Source organism: Anser brachyrhynchus (assembly GCF_964034855.1).
Source record: "Anser brachyrhynchus genome assembly, chromosome: 13".
Taxonomy (NCBI): Eukaryota; Metazoa; Chordata; class Aves; order Anseriformes; family Anatidae; genus Anser; species Anser brachyrhynchus.
The window spans coordinates 9,711,646-9,730,072 of record NC_137708.1 but is presented as its reverse complement, the minus strand read 5'-3'; the positions used below and the strand labels follow the sequence as shown (position 1 = coordinate 9,730,072).

At 39.5% G+C, this 18,427-nt stretch overlaps 1 protein-coding gene across 11 annotated transcripts in view; it reads left to right on the top strand.

The window, feature by feature from the left end:
- HTR2C (5-hydroxytryptamine receptor 2C) overlaps positions 1-18,427 on the top strand; it is a 312,561-nt gene that overhangs the window by 213,579 nt on the left and 80,555 nt on the right. Inside the window, exon 10 of one of the 11 annotated variants that reach the window (XM_080554502.1) lies at positions 11,922-12,125. The exons of the other annotated variants lie outside the window; for them this stretch is intronic. The gene's annotated coding sequence lies outside the window, so the exon portion shown is untranslated. The remainder of the gene's footprint in view (positions 1-11,921; positions 12,126-18,427) is intronic. 11 annotated transcript variants of the gene reach the window in all.

The window sequence follows — 18,427 nt, the reverse complement described above, 5'->3', positions numbered from 1 at the left end:
AACTGCAGGGCACTCATCTCTCAAGGATACAGTGATTCATAACTTGGGATACTGGGACGTCGTAACTTTCCAGCTCCTAAACTCAAGAGTAGTGAGGAAGTCAGACTATAGGGGCTGGTGTGAGAGCTGGTTTTGCAGTGAGGGTTGGAGGGCAGTGAATGCTGGTGGGAGCTGACAGGAAAGCTCTGTTTTGCCACATAGTGTGGGAAGCTCAATCCCAAATGAGTTTATGGCAAAATCCATCTTCATACAGTAAGTCGGTGATGGACATGAAGGCTTCTGATTTCCAGATCAGAGTCACATTTACTGAAGCATCCTTCCTTTCTATAATGGTGCCTGGATTGCATGTTTCAGTTACATGAAGACTGATCTAGGAATGTGACAAAGGGAAATGGCTCTTTTGAGAATGTCATTCTGCTGGTTTTGCTGGCACTGTCCTTGTCATGCTGCTTCATACTGTACATCCTGCATCAGGCATTGTTCTGTTTGTCAGCTTGATGAGATGTGAAAGGCAATGAGCAAAAACACGAGAAGAAGTCTTGTACAGGGCAAGAGTGTAGTGTAGATCTTCGGTGGGAAGTGTCTCCCAGTTTCTGGCAACGAGTGTTTCAGAACAACAGACAGTGTCGGTATTTTACTTGATGTTTTCATGAAAGTCCTATTTAAGGAGACATGATTATGTGAGAGTATGAGGTAACATCTAAAAAAGGGGGGAGAAAATCAACTGACCACTTAGTGCAATAGAAGAAATTGAGAATTTAAAGTAATTAAAATAATTCCATCGTGGTCAGTTTCTTTGACTAATTTTGTGTATTTCTCACAAACAAACAAAAAACCTATTCTTTCAAATTTTCCTGCAATTTTTTTTCCGTTATTAGGGGGAGTTGGTGACTTGAGATCTTTTTCCTGTGGACATGTCAAGCACATATAATACACATATAATATACACGCAAGGGCAGCTGTTGACATTGATTCAGGATAACTGCAAAGCCACCTAGGGAAAAATGAAAACACTTACGTACATGTACAGGGGGAAAGCAGATAAAACATTACTGTAGTTCCTTTTTTGTTTTGTAATTACAGTAAATCAGATGTTATTTGTGACAGAAATAGGTAATTATGTTTTTAATTAATTTGGGTCTCTTAAAGTCACAGAGGAATCTGGGGCAGAAACAAGTAAATGCTGTATGTTTCCTAATTCACTGCACAGTGCCTTAGCCATGGAACCATCTCAGTCTAAACATTTCCTTCTTAGGAAGATGCTGCTTTCTGAAGTGCTGCTTCCCCGCGTTAATCCATTGCTCTGGATGGAGTAATTGCCTGGCAGCCACAGAGCACTGTAATGCTACCAGGTATTTACTTACTTCAACAGACTTTGCTGGTGATGATAAGTTCCTGTGCAGGCTGAGAAGTGATTGAATGATCTGAGTCAATTGTGCATTGACTTTTTCTGTGCGAATGAGGAAGCTTTAACATTCCTTTGAATGGCATCCCTTCCTTCTGGTGTATCAATTGTACCACTCAGCTTGGTCTTGGCAAACTTGCTGAGAGTGCACTCAATCCCACTGTCTATGTTATGGATAAATACATTAATCAGCACTGGTCGAAGGACTGACCCCTAAGGGTCACTCCATCATAGGACACCGAATTGGTCAGACATGATTTGCCCTTGGTGAAGCCATGCGGGCTGTCCCAGATGACCTCCTTGCCTTGCATGTGCCTTAACATTGCTTCCAGGAGGATCTGTTCCATGATGTTCCCAGGCACAGACGTGAGGCTCACTGGTCTTCATTTCTCCTCTTTTTAGAAATGGGAGTGATGTTTCCCTTTTTCCAGTCACCAGAGTCTTTGCCTGACTGCCATGACTTTTCAAATACGATGGAGAGAGGCTTCAAAACTACTTCAGCCCAAATTCAAATGAAGTAGTGCAAATGCTTTTTTTCTTGGGGTCTGCTGCACCCTCACTGTGTGCCTCACTGGTTATTTCATGATCCGTCGACATTATATTTTTGTCATGTTGAGTTTTAGGGCATTTTGTTTGGATCATGCTATGTCACCTTTGCAGTTCATCCCTAACCGCCTGGGACTGAGTAAGTTCTGGTGATTAAGGCACAAGGCTGAGAGCTGTGATCTGGGTTGTGTTCTTGCCTTTGAGACTGGCACTGCGCACTGATGTGCAAGATGTTTAATTTCTTTCTGTACTGTTGTTTCCTTCTCTGTAACTGTGAAATAAATCTTGCTTGCAGAAGATTTTGAGAATGCAGATATGTTAACGTTCACTGGCTCAGATCCCTTTGTAGGAAAAGCCTTGGAGGGGCTATACAGACATATTAGGAGATTGCAGCTGGGCTGGCTCTGTATTGGGTCCAAAAGGTTTTTTGGCACCGACCCTGATCTGAATGGGGAGGATGGGCCTGTACAGCTGGAACTGGCTTACAAGCCATGGAAGCTGATCTGCTCCCCTAGGTAGCGCCGGTGGGTGGATGGAACACTCTGCCCTTTCCTCATATAAATCTGCAGCTGATGCCCTCCTTCTTGAGCCCTCACATGCACTGAAAATTATTGTGATAGTATGGGTGGTCAGCTGAAAAATCATTGCTTTTGTGTCTGGGATTTGCTATTATGTGTTCGATGCTCTAAAATGCAGCAGCACTGACGATTAAAAATAGTTTCAGCCTTCAGCACATATGCAACTGCAAAAAGGACTGTTCTTTCAGCCAGCAGTTGACAAGTGAAGCCTGTGTCTGGGAGCGCAGCACTATTCACATGCAAATGCTCCTTGTCTTACTGAACTGGTACACTCAAAGTTCTTGCTGAAGTAGGTGTAGCAAAAAATTTTGGCAAGCCCTATGTTACATTAGTAGAAATTTGAAAACTTTGCATGTAGAAATAATGGTAGCGTAAAACAGTGTGATAATACACAGAGGAGGAATACCTGGTGACTGATTACTAAATACTGGGCCTGAGAAAATGTCAGTATTAAATGACTAGTAACACAGACTTCCTAGCGGCAATGTACCTGCACGGAGCACGTGCCTTTGTTTTGAAGAGTACAAACAAGCAGTTAGCAGGAATGGACTGGTGTCATCTCACCACGTACAGAAATAGGATCTGATGTAGCTGCGAGGAGATTGCTTTGGTCCCATGGAAGTCAATGGCAAAACTTCCACTGATTTCAGAGAGAGGATCTCTGAGTGTGAACCACCATTTGCCATTTCCTCCCTCTACTTCTCCAGTAACTTAAAAGTTTTTTATCCTCAACTGTTGAGTGTATTTGCATGTTGACAGTGTGATGGTGAAAGAAAATATAGTAGGAGGACAAATTGTAGTAGGTAGGAATGGAATGAATTCTGAGATCAAGGGTGACGTTCATATGCCAGCCTGTCAAATTAATAGTAGAGACAAAAGCTAACACGGAACACTAAAGAGCAGATTGTGTTAAGTCATCTGAACTGTTCTGGTTTACATATGGTGCCATGCAAAGTAACTTTGGAAATGATTTAATTTTCCACTGTGCACACATAAGGTCCTGAAAATAGCACAAATACTTGAGCAGATTTGCTTAAAAATCTGAACGTTTTCCCTTCTGTGAGAGCTCCTTTGGTTGTTGTGTTTTAAAATAAATCACGTTTCTATGCATTTTGACTTCCTTGGGCATTATGGGAAATTATAAACTACTTCATATGCAGGGTGACATTTCAGATGTGGGTGTATGGGGCCCTCACATACATTTTGCAGCTATTTGCTTTATCACTTACTTCATCTATATGTGACCTGTCTCCATCAGTGGAACTTGACATGTTCTGCAAAGTTCTTGCAGGCTCCAGTTTGCTAAGAGGATCTATTTCTTCAGTAAACTGTAAATATGTGGGCGCTATCACTCAGATTCTCAGCAGTAGCTGCTGATGCTATAAACAGTTTTGGGAGCTTTTGATCCCAAACCATTCAGCAATTCTTGCCTGTCTTATGGCAGCTGTAGTTTGAACCAGCTACCCAAAACAAGAAGGTCTTTTGGAGATCGCAGAGTCTTAAGCACGAAGTCTGTAGAGGCATCCAGGAGGTGGTTAGAGTCAGAGCTGTTTTAGAGGCTCTGGGATAGCTGAGGATTTCCTAGACAGGCAAACAGTGATCTCAACCATTTTGGTGGTGGCTTTCTAGCATTGTAAGATACATCTAGCAGGGCATCTGATTCATCTTGCTAGGTAGGGCAGAGGAGGCTGGGGAAAGAGCAAAGTGGCCAAAGAGCACAACTTTCTCTGGTCATCAGAGAAGAACTTTCCCTTGAAGATATCAGGTGCCAGAATTATGCAGCTGAAGATGGCCCTGGCTTGCTCGTGAAGTGCCACCAGACACCTTCCATCTGTGGCTCTGGCAGTGCCCTGGCAGGAGGGAGAAATGCGATTATTTGAGGTGCGTGACTATAAAGTGCTGAGAGCCTGCACATTATGCTGACTCCAGTGTGTCCCCACATGTAATTGTCTTTTAACAAATAAACCTACTGCTCCTCTTGGTAGCAGTCAGTCATGGAGCAATACCTGGAAGCTGTATAAATAGCAGTTCTGTAGGAACAGAAGGCTGTGCTTTATGACCAGACTTGTCCCAGTATGGCTTAGTAACACCTTACTGTGAGGTATGGAAATCTGATGTTTGGTGGTTTTTTTTTTAGTGCTGGACCTCTTCTGCATATTGGCAATTTGTACTGTCTGCAGGTCACCATTATACGTGTTGAATGCTTTCAAATCAGTGCTGCATTGGATCATCTTTTCCTGAAGGGATACAGTCAGGCAAAGAACATGCTTTGCACTTCTGGGAAGTAGTCACAGCAATTACCTAGTTATGGAGATTTGCCCCCAAAGTCAGTATTCAAATATATCTATTGATATCATTCCCAACTTCAATAAATAGAGGAGAAATTCCTGTGCCTTTTCACAATTACTTCTTGTTGACTGCAATGTCACATATTTTGCAAACAAATCCTTTACTTACCCTTACTGCTATCTAGAACTTATTACTAAGAATATTCTCATGATACTGAGACAAATATATTTTCAATACTGTTAATCTCAAAGGCACTCCACAAACTAAGAATAAGTTTCATGTAAATGAAAAGCTTTCTAGGACCACCAGTGAAAGACATAATTTTAAATTAAAGATTGAAATATTGATAAAAACACAGTAAAATACAGTTGAAAGTAATAAGTGATAGCAGAGTGAGTCCAGTGCAGACAGTTTTAAAGAGTGCATGGGTCCTGTTTTCTTGTTTGCGATGAGTATTTGTTCAGTAATGCACTTGCAAAACAACCCAAAAATAAAAACAAGCCCCAGAGCTTTTTTTCCCCACCCTTCCACCCCTTCCACCCCCCCAGGAATGCTTTAAAGTGGGGAATTGCCTGAATAATTTTCCTCTGAGTGGAAGTAATTACCCAGGTTTGTACTTTGTGGCTTTCCTTTATTAAGGCTTAGGAGCAATACTCTATTTTGAATCCTATTATTTTTTTCATCCAAAACATTAAGTACAATGTTAGCGAGCCAGCTAAGGGGCATAGGGTGGTTAGCACAATGAAGTTTGCTATCTTTGGGGAGAAAAACCATGATTGACATTTATCAATGGTTAATAAATTCCGTGTCTAAAGTCAATCTGCAACAGCAGATATTTCCTGAGAGAATGACATTATAGAATTTCCTTGATTATTCATCTTTCTGGTTTTGAAAATATCCAATTTATTTTGGAAGCTGGGTGGTAATGAGCTTGCAGGCAGCTTATCACGTAATTTCCAACTGGAAACAAAGCTGGTCTGTGATCGTATTTTTGCTTCTGATAGTGTTTATTTGTTTTATGCTTTACCAAGCATTAATGTTTAAAACAAACAAGCAAAAAAATACTTTACAGTAATTGGGAGTCCTGTCTGTGTTCTGCTGGAGGGAAGATGAGTTCAGGGGTATCTTTCTGATCTACATGCCCTTGAAAAGGACTATGAGTCTCTGTGAAACCCTCATGATGGGAGACAGCAGCGGAGAAGTGGCTGCATCGATGCCACACTTTGACTATGTGATGATGAATTCCCATGTGTGTCAAAGGGATCACCTTTATCCTGTACCATATTTCTTTTCACACATTAAATGGACTTAGCAAGCATCATCACCTCTGCTCCTCTGTGCTGAGGTTCCAGGGCCTGAAGAAATATTTGGTCTATGAAGACTAGTCTCCAGGGGTACAGGGATGTTCCTTCCTGGGCCACAGGCTGATAAATCCAACGCAGCAAGGAAATTGGAGTGGTGGCACAGAGCCTGCAAAACAGGACATGTGGCCAAAGGTTCCCTCAGCACCTGCAGGTTTCCTACCTGGCACCTGGGGGTTTGCAGCTTTGTTGAGAGGAGCTTACAGTCTGACCATGGCAGTTTTCCTGAGAGCAATCCACTCGCTATGGCAGTCAGACATAAGTACAATCAGCATCTAGAAATAAACACTTTTACATGCATCTCTAGTAGCATCCCCAAATGGGCTGTGCTAAATTAAATGTATTGTTTTGTTGGTTTAGTTTTTAATCTTAAAAGCAGGGTTTTCAAATAGTCACGCATCAGAAAATGTATTTTGGAAAGCTTTACGCTGAACTGAATAAACATCTAAAACATCATCCAATATTCTCCCAACAAGGACGTTTAAAATTCAGGTTGTGTTAGTGGCTAACAAAGCAATGAATACCCTGAAACAGGACTGAGACTAGGTTCTGGTGAGTTAGAGGGATTAATTCCAGCACTCACAGTTGATATAATTCTTTCCTTGTGGAGTTCAAACTTTGCTGCTCCAAAAGAATTAGCATGCAGACCACAAACTCAGCATGTGTCACACAAGATAAAAACAGACATTAATTATAAATCGTTCTGGGTACAAAAAATATTAATTCGACACCTTAAGGGAACCATCATATACTGTACTAATATCTTCTCCACGTATGTTTGTGAGCTCATGGAGGAGGCATAAGGATGACTACCCAGCTCTGGTGCTTTCGAGTTGGATTCTTTTGTTGTTAACTCTGCGCCCTTCTAAAAAATTCTTTACTATGAACAATAAATAGACATTTTGTGTCGGACTTCATACACCTGCCTGACGCTTTGCTGCAGATGAGAGTAGAGCTACAGGGCTTTATCTTTCTGCATTCTGGAGTGAGTACTCTTTTTGCTGCAGCTCCTGTCTGAAGCATGAACATATTGCACCATGAATATATTTAATTGCTTTTTCAGCCTTAGGTTACAGGTGAAAAAAAGGTTGATTAATTCGCTATGGATTTTTATAGAGATTATTTACATGAAATTACATGGAATTACTCACAGAAAGACAGTTATTTTCCCTCTCCCTTACCTCTAGGGATGTCTGATTTGTCTGGTGAAGACAGGAGACCTGGGGCTGTGTTGCAGGTCGTAGAGGATAAGGATCTCCTCCGGGACACATCTCTATATGTCTATCTGATGCCTAATTGTTTTATGCTGCTCTGTGGCCATCAATGTATCTGAAGACTTTCTTGATTTACCTTTCTGCTTAGCTACAGAACATTAGGATATCTTACATATGTATATGTTGGCCGCTATAGGCTGCTGGTTGCTTTAGAGAGGATGGCACCTGAGAGCAACTACTCATGTGGGTATATCTGCAGATTCATAGGTGCATGGTCTACAGAAAGCAGCTGGAGCTGGCCCAGGGATTGCGCCAGGACTACAGCACCTTTTTAGCAGGTTAATGAGAATGTATGTAGTATTTTCTACTCTGTTTCCTGGTGAGGCAAATCATTTTGAAATAAAAGCAGAGATCTTTCAGGTATAGAGTGAAGAAGGGGAGATTAAACAGGGAAAACTGAGCTTTTATAGAAATCTGTATTTCTGTGTAATAAAATATCTAATCTTATGAAGTGAATTCAGCCTCATTTTTAATCCCACTAGGCCAGAGGATGATAATGTAAATGAAAACCTGTTCTAGCCATTTCTTCAGGCATTGCACTTCATTAGCCTTTATTTCTTCTCAATTCTACTCTTGACACCTGTACAAATTTCAGGTTCTTCCTTTTGGAAATGCTTTGATGTGCTCATCTCTGTGACAAACTGTTTAAAGTCTTGATCTTAATTTAATATTTGTAGATATCCAGAGATAATTTTGTTAATGAAGTCTTCAAAATTCTAAGTGAAGTTCTAGTTTTCTTCATGAAGGAAGTTTTACCCCTGCCGTTATTTTTATTTTGGAATTATTTTCCTATTTATTGTCCAGGAATGTTTTATTCCTACAAAGCAGCAAGGAGCTTTTAAGGCTAGAGATGTAATTACATGAGGATTTTATATTTCTATGGGAGATGGGGGAGTTGTTAAGAGAATAGGAGAGCAACATAAATGAAAAGTTCTTTTCAATGAATGAAGCATTTGATAACAGAGGCATGAGAGCAAGTTCCTGCCCAACATCAGATTAAGAGTTCTCTTATAAATTGTACACTTAGTACACTTTTCTAGATTGAAGATGGGCATTTCAGTATCTCAAGTTTGGTGTAAGGTAATCAAAATTAACTGAATGTTACTCAAAATATATTTGATAATTTTGGACCTACTGACTATGACAGCAATCTGAATTCCTGAGTCTGGAACATGGGAGTGATAGGAATAATTCATTGCAATGTTGGAGCCTAATTTGGCATTTCAGGTGCATGAGATGCAGTAGCTATAAAAGCCTATTTGAGGCAAAAGGAAGAGATGTATATAAGAGGAAATGGTTGATATTAAGAGGAAGAAAATGTTTCCAAAATTCTGCAAAGCTAGGAAGCCACATCCGCCTTGTAGCTAAGAATATTTAGGGTTATTCTAGGAGCCCTGCTGTGGTGCTCAGGGCCCCACTGCAGCATAGAGGAGACTGAACCAAGGAAAGCACAAATGAGAGAGGAGACATCCACGCTGTCCTCTTTGCCTTCACTGATGTATATTAAAATTTTCAGAGCAGTCTGAAACAGGTTTTCTTCTTGAGTCACACAAAATATTTCTTTGCTATAGTAATGTCTGCATATACAAAAAATAAAAAAGATTTTTAAAAAATCCAGTAACAGCTGTCCTGGTAGTGTGAATATAATGAATGTATTGACAGTTTAAAGGTGTTTGTTTTTAACATTGGTCACAGCAGACTAGTCAAAATGTGGCCTCTTTTTGAAAAGATAAAACAAGCATGTTTTTCAAAGGGGAACTTTAGGAAAATAAAATACTTATGGAATGTAGAACTTGCTATTGTTTTTAATCAGCTAACAGTAGGCAGTACTTTGTTTGTTTTTTCCTAAGGGTATTTTCCCTAAGTGCTTCCCTTACAAATCAAATAATGTAAATAAACTATTTACATTATCTAAAATTATGTAAAGTAATTCCCTTAGTCTAATGTGTTGATTATTCTTCATTTTGAAAAGAAAAATATTTTGCCTCTGGTTGAAATTAACACTCAGCATGCACATCCCAGCTACTAAAAGGGAGACCTTTAAATCTTAATGCAGGCTCATCCTTTAAATAGGAACTGACTGATCTTCAAAGTGAAAAAGCTGCATCATGAGGTGTAAGAGGGTTCATTAAAGTCCAATTAGAAAATTCATTTTAACACTAGGCATCCTGTTCCTTTTATCTCCCAAACAAAACAATAAGAGTTCCATCACATACAAGTAAATACATATTTTACATGCATTATGTAAATAAATAATGTTTAATTCATCTGTTTGTATAATGATTGATGTTCATTAGGGACTCTGACCAGTCATTAGGTAGGACCAGCTTCACCGTAATGCACTGTACCATTGGATGTGATTCTTAATTATCCATAGTGGGGAATTTAAGGAAGTGATTTGAAGTAGAGCTTATTTTGAGAGCGGTTATAAAGGATTTATTTTTTTAAGGGTTCATATTTTTTCTGTGCAGTGCAGTGTTGGCATACATGTAAAACCATGACTAAGCATCTTTACGTTGAGGGCGTTTAGTGGTTCTTTTAACTACTTTTGAATGTCTTATTCATTTTAAGTTCAAATTATTTTCAGTTGTTGGTTCTCAGCCATGGGAAATAACCCCCTCCTCTCTGTTCCTGATACTACAAAAATTCAAAATTTCACTGGGTTATTTGATTAGAGATTATGAGTTTTGTGAGACTCATAACGATGTGGACATTTACAACATTAGTAGCTTCATACCTAAAATTCAAGCATTGCTCTTAAGTCTTTTTTGTACCAATGAACCTGCCAAACATGCGGAGTTTGTTATGCTGTGCTAGACTTTGTGTAGAGTTGGTCCTTTCCCCCAAAGGCTGTCCTTTCCCTCTCTCCATTTTGTCTTCAGTACAGCTTTATCTGTATGACGTTGTGTAGCATTTCATGAAATTGTGCAAAATCCTTGTTTAGACATTGCATTTTGAACCGAATGTAGGTGTGGGGATTTATGCGGTGGCTCTTTGGTGTGCTGGATTGTGACTGTTCAAACACTGCATTTGGGAGGCCCCATGCTGCAGAGCAGATGCTGTGTGCCTGCAAAATTATCTATTAGAAAATGATTAGAAAGCGTAAATGATTTCTGTATTTTTTTATGATGATTATTATTATATTTATCACAATTACATGCAATTGCTATAAAAGGGTTTCTGGACTCTTAAAACACAGAAAGCAGAATTTTATACTGACGAAATTACATGGAAGGTAATGTCACATTTTGGTGGGATACACGCCCATAGTGCTCTCACTGTAAGTCTTGGCAGTACTGGGTTCAGGAGAGTTTTTAACTCCCAAACTGGTGATGTTCAAATCTTTGTTGGAAGCTGTAGCTGCTCAGTTCTTAACCCCATGACATGGGGGCACTAGGGACTGTAGAATTTCACCTGCCCCACAAGAAGTGGTATATTTCCAGGAGTTTTAAATACTATTCATTGGTAAGTGACCTAGCAGTAACAATATTTCCAAGAGGAAACTCCAGCTTTAAGGCTTCGTAATTTTACATGTAAATCCCTTTGGAAACCCACGTTAGAGGGGAAAGCACTTATAAGAGATTTATTTCACAGCTGCAATTATGAAAATAATGTTCTAATTTGAAAAAAAAAAAGTACAAATAAATGGAAAAATCCACAGAAAATCCTTAACATCTAAAAAACAAACAAAAACTGAAACCTAGCTCAAATATTATTTGTTGTTACTGCTTACTGTTTTCACAGAATTTTCTCTGAGACTGTCTTGAAAGGCTGTAGTAACTAAATTAAATAAGCTGCACTTTTCTCTCTTAGGTAGGATAGGAGCATTCCTATTTTACAGATAAAGAAATGAGGCTTAGCAGGTTATGTTCTGAAGCCCCTCTGGAAGTTTTGTTATACAGTAGAACTGTGATAGGAGACAAGTCTTTTTTTACACTTGGTCTTAAAGCTAACAGTGCAAAATGTAGCCTTGTAGTTCTTCTAGAAAGAACAAGGTCTATCTTTGAACATTAAATAAGCATTTTGTGAAGGCAGTGGCTTTAAGTGAGGCCCTAATGTGTGCTTCTTCACACATTTGTAAGCACTCTGCCAATTATTTTGGTGAGCCGTACCTGAGGGGACAGAAATAAGCTCACCTATTTCTGTAGAAATGGCTCAGTAACTTAGAGGTACTTTAGACAGTGACAAAATTAGACTTGTGACTATGAACTCTTGGCATAAGTATGCTTGCTCACTCTTAAGCAGTTGGTGTTTCTTCTCTGCATGACTTCATCCTTGAACTTGGCCAGAATGTTTCCTGCTGATAGAAAAGCCACTTCCTTCACGTTGCGTATATTAGACTCTGCATTATATGATGTCTGCAGCTTGGACAGCGTGTATTCTTCTGTGATACTGAAGAACGAGCAAACTAACATGAAATTTATTCATCCCAATAATACTATTCATAGCTTCAGCTCTCTTTTTGCAGCCTGTGCTGCTGTCACCCAGGATTAAAAGCTGCAGTTATGCCAGGGCTGCACTGAGGGTTTTCAGTGACTTGGATGAGGACTGCACTGATGCACCAGAATGCTGTGGGCAATGACTTCTGGGAAGATCATGAAAAAATAAAGTACAGCTAATGGACCTGAGTTCCTCTCTGTTTCCTTTTGGCAGTCATTCATGCTAATGCAAAGTAAGTATAAAGCCTGGCACCAAGAAAAGGTGATACTGATTTATGCTTGCTTTAAGAGATCCTCAAGTCAAGAGGGCTTCCCTGAATTAATTCCTTTTTGAAACAAAGCCTGAAGCTTAAGCCAGACCTTGCAGGACTACAGGTGCCTGCACTACGGCTGTGGCAGAAGGGTGCTGAGCACGCAAAGCATCCTTGCCCCAGGGCTTGGGTTCATCTAGGCATGTCAGTGAATCCCCAGGCAGCTCTGTGGCATGGCTTGCACGTTCAGACTAGGGGAGTGCTTTGTTTGATGTGGCCATGAGAATCTCTCTCCTGTGCTTCTCTGGGTCTGGTAGTGTGCTGCACTTCACTGTTGGCTAGGAGGGATAGTATCCTGGTACATGAGGATGAGCCTCGCTGAACATGATGCTGAAGAAAAACTGGCACTGAAAAATCAGTGGGGCAAATAGCATGAATTTTTCCACTTTGACAAACAGGTCAGCAGGATCCAGTGAAAAACAGAGGCTGGAGGAGGATGTGTTTGAGCTTGTTGAGCTGAGATGCGCCCAATATCCTGCTAAACCCAGGCGCACTCTTCTATTTTGGATATGACCTCTTTGCTCTTGTGAATCAGCGTGGGGGTGCTGGGCTACATTTCCTGCCCCATCTGCCTTGCCACCATTGAGGATTGAGCTTTCAGACCCACCCTGTACTCATTCTTCTTGGTAATATCCTTCAGATCAGTTCCATAACCAGGGGTTGTGAAGGGTGGCGGTAGTCCTGTTTTTTGTTCGTTATTGTTGTTTTGTCTTTTAAACTTAAATCTAGTATTTCTATTTGAAGTCAAAATATTTGAAATAAACCACTTCAGAATTACAATTACATCTCATTGTATCTATATTAAGATTTAACCCCATTATAATCTCTTAAATTTACATTAAAACCAATATTTAAGCATTAGATGTTTCCTGTTAACATATAAAGAAAACTACAGCCCGGGAAATTCTCTTGCTAAAAGCGTAAAATTATGCTTAATTGCAAACAGTTTTAGTTCAGAAGGGCAGTTACCATTAATTGTTTCTTAGGAGAAGGTGTAGGTTAGTTGAGGTCTCTCTTAGCTCTTTGGTCTTATTATAATTAGCAACAATTGGCTCAAGTAACTAATTATGGAGATAATTTGCTTCACATGATGACTCTCATTTAAATGCAAGTCATGTTTGAACGATTTCTTTTGTAGCTGGTGCACCTATTAAAATATTTTTCTATATTGCCAGCTTGTATCCATAAGCAGTTTGAATCAAATTGCGGATAAGATTAATAATTTAATAAATAAGAATTGTAAAAATTAGCTGCTAACCATGGTGTGCTATTAGCATAAAAATAAAATCAAAGTTATTGTCATGATGCAATTGGTTGTAGCTGTTACCAAGCAATCACAATCAGTATTTTTCTTTGGGGAAAAACAGATAAACAAGATTATACAACAGGATTAATTTCAGTTACTTGAATGAAAATGTTTTGGCTATAGTCAGGTCAAACTTCTAAATATCTCACACTTCCGCTTTGCATATTATTCTCTCTAACTTTTTCTCTGCTTTAAATACCCAAGTTGGGTTTAGCATGGAAAACCAGCCTCAGGAGGGCACTGATGCAAACAGCTTTGTCACCAGTGGATTTGACTCTCTCCTTTCAAAGGACTCATTCCTCTGTTATAGAAAAGGACCTGGTCTAAAGACACTTGAGCCACTTCTCCGTTGGCCACACTTGTGCATCAGGAGTGGAGAAGGAACTCCTAAGCTGGTCAGATGTGAGCAGCCCACTTGTACTTAGTTGGTGGCGAAGGGATGTCCTCAGAGCCTAGCTGCTCCATTTTTGTAAAGCAAGTTTGTTTAGAGTGCCTAATGAACTGCACGTGTATAATTCTTGTATATAGGAAGAGAAAAAAAATATTGTAACATGGAGGAGACAGGATTTTTCCTGAATAATGAAGGTGTCACAGCAAATGAAATAGAGAACGCCTTTCTCTCTACACAATCTAATGGGATATGACAAAGCACATACTGCTTGCTGTTATCTGGCCTCCTCAGTCATGTCTGACTGCACCCGTAGCCACATCACGGTAAGCTGCATTGGATTCTGGTCTCTGAAAGCCCCCATGCAGACAAGCCCCCAAGCAGACAAGTGGAGGATTTTTCTTGTCAAACGTTAGCTGGTGCTCAACAGCACTGCTGCCAGCCCCTGAGAAAGCTAATAAGCGGGGGCTGAGTTTGGGAAGGTCCCTGCACTACTGATACCTATGGGAGTGTTACGGACCAGCCAGTGAACAGCACATATGCTGTGTGGGCTTCTGGGTCCAGAGGAAAGTCAGTCGGGCTGGAATTGTTAAGTTTCTGTCCGTGTTGCACAGAGTAACGAGATGTTTCAAGAAAAGAACGCCGTCTCTTTTTATTTAAGAAATCCATTCCCTTTTTTCTGCAAAGCATACAGTAATAGTAACAGAAAGCCTCATTAACCTTGCTGTCATTTGAGGAGGAAGCAGTTGACTGCACTAAAGTTATTACAAGTGATATATTGGATTACAAATGGGAATGCTAATTGAAGACAATGTCAGAGGAGGAGTGTCCTAGGGACAGAGTTAATAGTGGTGCTTGCAACTGTCTCATTCTCTCTGCAAAGGACAGTAGTAAAAAGGGAAATGACAGAGGGTAAAGCTGAAAGATGTGCAGAACTGCTGTGGGTTTACTGCATTTACTGCACCCTATATCAGACGCAGTTTGTGTGCCACTTCGCACCCAGTTTAATTTCAGAGCAGTGCTAACTTCCATGGGATGGAAATTTAAGTGTGCTGGAGAACATTAATGCCTGTTTTTTTTCTGGCTGTGAAAAAAAGCTTACTTGTTTACTCTTTTCTCTGCCTTTTTTTTTTCTATTTTATATCCTAAGAGTGTTCTATAAAATCTACATATCCCAAATTGCCCATGCTGACTTTTTAATGAGGAAACAGCTATGTGCTCATGCCTTGGGATTTCAGATGTCGCCAACTGAATCAGCATAACAGATTGAAGTTGGATGGATGGCAGGTTGAAAATGTCCTCTTGCTCTGTGCTGCCCTGAGTTGCTTGGTGTCCATGGAACAGAATGCTGCTCTGTGTTAAAATTGTGCTCTTTCTCATGATAGCCATGTTAGATCAAAATGAGAGTTAATCTTCTGACCTCTTGTGAACAAGTGTGTGGGATTCGATCTGTTGGGCTGAATTTTTGTATTTTGTTGTTGTTGCTGTTTTTTTGTTTGTTTTTAAGATCACCGAGCATGCTATCGTTTATGAAGTAGATGTTCTGGAGATACACAGATAGTTTATATACACCATCTTCTTACATGCCAAGAAGCCATGCAAAGGAATGGCTGAATGTCATTTTCTGTAAAATAATAATTGCCCTTTGCTTTTGTTAGTAACATCCTGTACTGTGAAACAGAGTTTAAATATTCCTTCATTCTGCTTTTTTGGGATCTATTTGTTTTTCTCCATTTCTATAATGGTGACAAATTTTATTCATCAGAGAGACCTGTGCAGGCAGATTAGAGACAAATAATATGAACAGAGGTGGGGAAAAAAGAATAATAATTTTAAAAGTTAAGGTTGTTGAGTTGTTGGTTCCTGCTTCTTTTCCGTGTAAGCAGTTCTGGAGAAAGGGGCAGACAAAGTTTGTACCCTGCTTCTGGCACTCTCCCTGAAGCCAACAAACAGATCCACACAGAGAAAAAGTTTTCCAGGGTGCTTCACAGTACCTATGTTGTGGTCAAAATGCAACTGTAGATGAGACAGTCATACTTTCAAAGATGAGGATAAATTGAAAAATTATTTTAATTGTTTGTAGGATAAGAGTGAAAATGACTTGCAGTTGAATCTTGGACATATAACCTTCACAGCTTATTCTTCTCTAGTTACTTCTTTCCAAGATCTGTAATCATTATATTGTCCCCATTTCTGTCCAACAGTTAATTACATTAGTTCACTGACAAACTATTATTAAACAACTGCAATCTACTTTAATAGCTGGTTTTCCAATTAAATATCTGATGTTTTTATTCTCAGTTCTTGGCTTTAGGCCCCTAATTTGTCGCTATCCGACGTCCCGCATCTCTGCTGTATTTTTGTTCCTTTCCAGGCATGGTTGTGCTGGGAGAGCTTGTTTCTGGATGTGTTGTGGGAGGGTTGAAAATGCCAGGTATAAAGCTGTTCCTTCCTGTGGAGGAAGGAACGTCATCAGAGGCTGCTAAGTGGCAAACCCGTCGCTGAGGAGGATGCACCGAAGCAGACATCTTTGGTGCGGGCTCAGCATGCTGGGGACATGCACTGTTGGTCTTCTCGGTTTACTTACCGCGAAGGAAGTTCATGGTTAAGATTCAGATGTTGTACCCTCATGCAAAGAGTACATATTTAACTTAAACAGGATTGTACCTCGATCGTTTTAAAAGAGTGCTGTGAGGTCAGCACAGGTAGCTTTTCTTCCGAAAGCAGTATAAGTATCCGTGAAGCTCCTTCATCAGACCCAGAAAAAATCCTATGGGCTCAAAGTCACAGATTCAGAGTTTTATCTGTGGAAGGGAGGTCTGGAGAAACTGGGCTTAAAGTAGAAATAAAAACAAACAACAACAAAAAGAAACATGGATTAAAATCCTGTTCTACATCTGAGTCACGGCAATTTCAAATTTAGTTAATTTTTCAATATTTTTTGTAGTTTTTTTTTTTAAGACTATTCTGAGTAGTTGTGTAGCAGCTCAACTATAGCACTAAACTCCGCCTACAAAGCGTAGGAAAATGTATTAATAATGGTACAGAATCTTCAGTGTCCTGACATTATCCCAGTACTGCACTGGCTTTAAACATTTACACATTTCAGGATAACAGCAACTTAATTAAAATCACTAAGCAAATGCAGATTATATTTAATTTAAATATTTATAGAATTTGTTTAAGCTTTCAAAATAGATTAGATGTTGAAGAGCAAAACTGCTAGCATCCAAATGATAATTTTACTTCTGAGCACAATTAAGAAACTAGTCAGGAATACAGCTAATAAGTGCCTGTTTCTGAGGAAATATTTTACAAGTTGTATGTACAAAGGGCTTTTTAAAACAGGTGTTCTTGAGTTAAAGGGATAGTTTGGAAAAATTCTGTTACTTCTGATAATATTTTAAAATCTTTTATCATCTCTTGCTGTATAAGGGTTGCTGTTCTTCCCATTATTCTGAATACAACTGTGGAAAAAATACAGAGAACCAAAGAGAGATGAAAAAATACCTTCGAGACAGCATTTTTTCCAATACGGTTCAGCCATGACTAATAGACTGCCAAGGCTTCTTCGGGGACAGGTTCAAATTCTTGGCTTGTCACTCCTGTTTCTCTCAAAGACAGTTTTATTTCTTGCTACACCTTTTCATTTTGGGAGACACTTTCCCTGTTGCGTTTATCTGTCATACACCTGAAGGAGATCCCGCAGGCTTTAGGACTATTCCCTGTAACTGTAGCTTTCTTTTTGCAAGAATGTTACTATTGTCTGAATAACCTGATACCTATGAAATCTTTCAGGGTTAGGTTTGAACATTCCAAAAATCTGTTTGGAAGTATCTTGCATTTTCCAACAGGACACCAAGCGCTCCTGGGATCGTACCTGTCCATTTCATGCAGGTTATTCAGCAGTGCATCCTAACTTGCCTTACTGCCTTCCATTGTTTTTTACTTTGTATTAAAAAGTTTGTAAGATCTGCAAGATCTTTTCTGGTTTTCCTTGGTAATGCTACTAAACATTATGCAATTCTAAAAGAGTGTATTTCCTGTATATTGTACGCTGCTGTTCAAGCTGGAATATAACGTGTTTAATTTTTTCTTGGCCTCATTACATTTTATTCCTTGCTTCACTGCATTATCTGTCTCGTTAGTCCATAAATTTGATCTCTTCTAATCACTGTAAATTCTCTGTTTCCCCTAGCTATATGTCACCAGCAAGACTAGTCACTTTAAAAAGTGCATTCCTGAAAGGTCATTTTATAAAAGTTATAAGAGGAAGCATTGCAAGATGCTGATGCTTAAGGCTGGATGCTTGTTACTTGTCTTAGACCTGAAGAATCTTTTGCAATCCCTTTTCTTTTCATAGGCTGATTTTGGTAGTTATCACACACTGAGATGGTCATCCAGGTGAGTGCCTTCAGCCTCAGATCAGCGGCACAGCAAAATCTTTTGGTGGGATTTTTAATCTGCACACAGTACAAATTACATTGCATTTTTAGAATTAGAAGGGAGTTGCCAATTTACAGTTTCTTT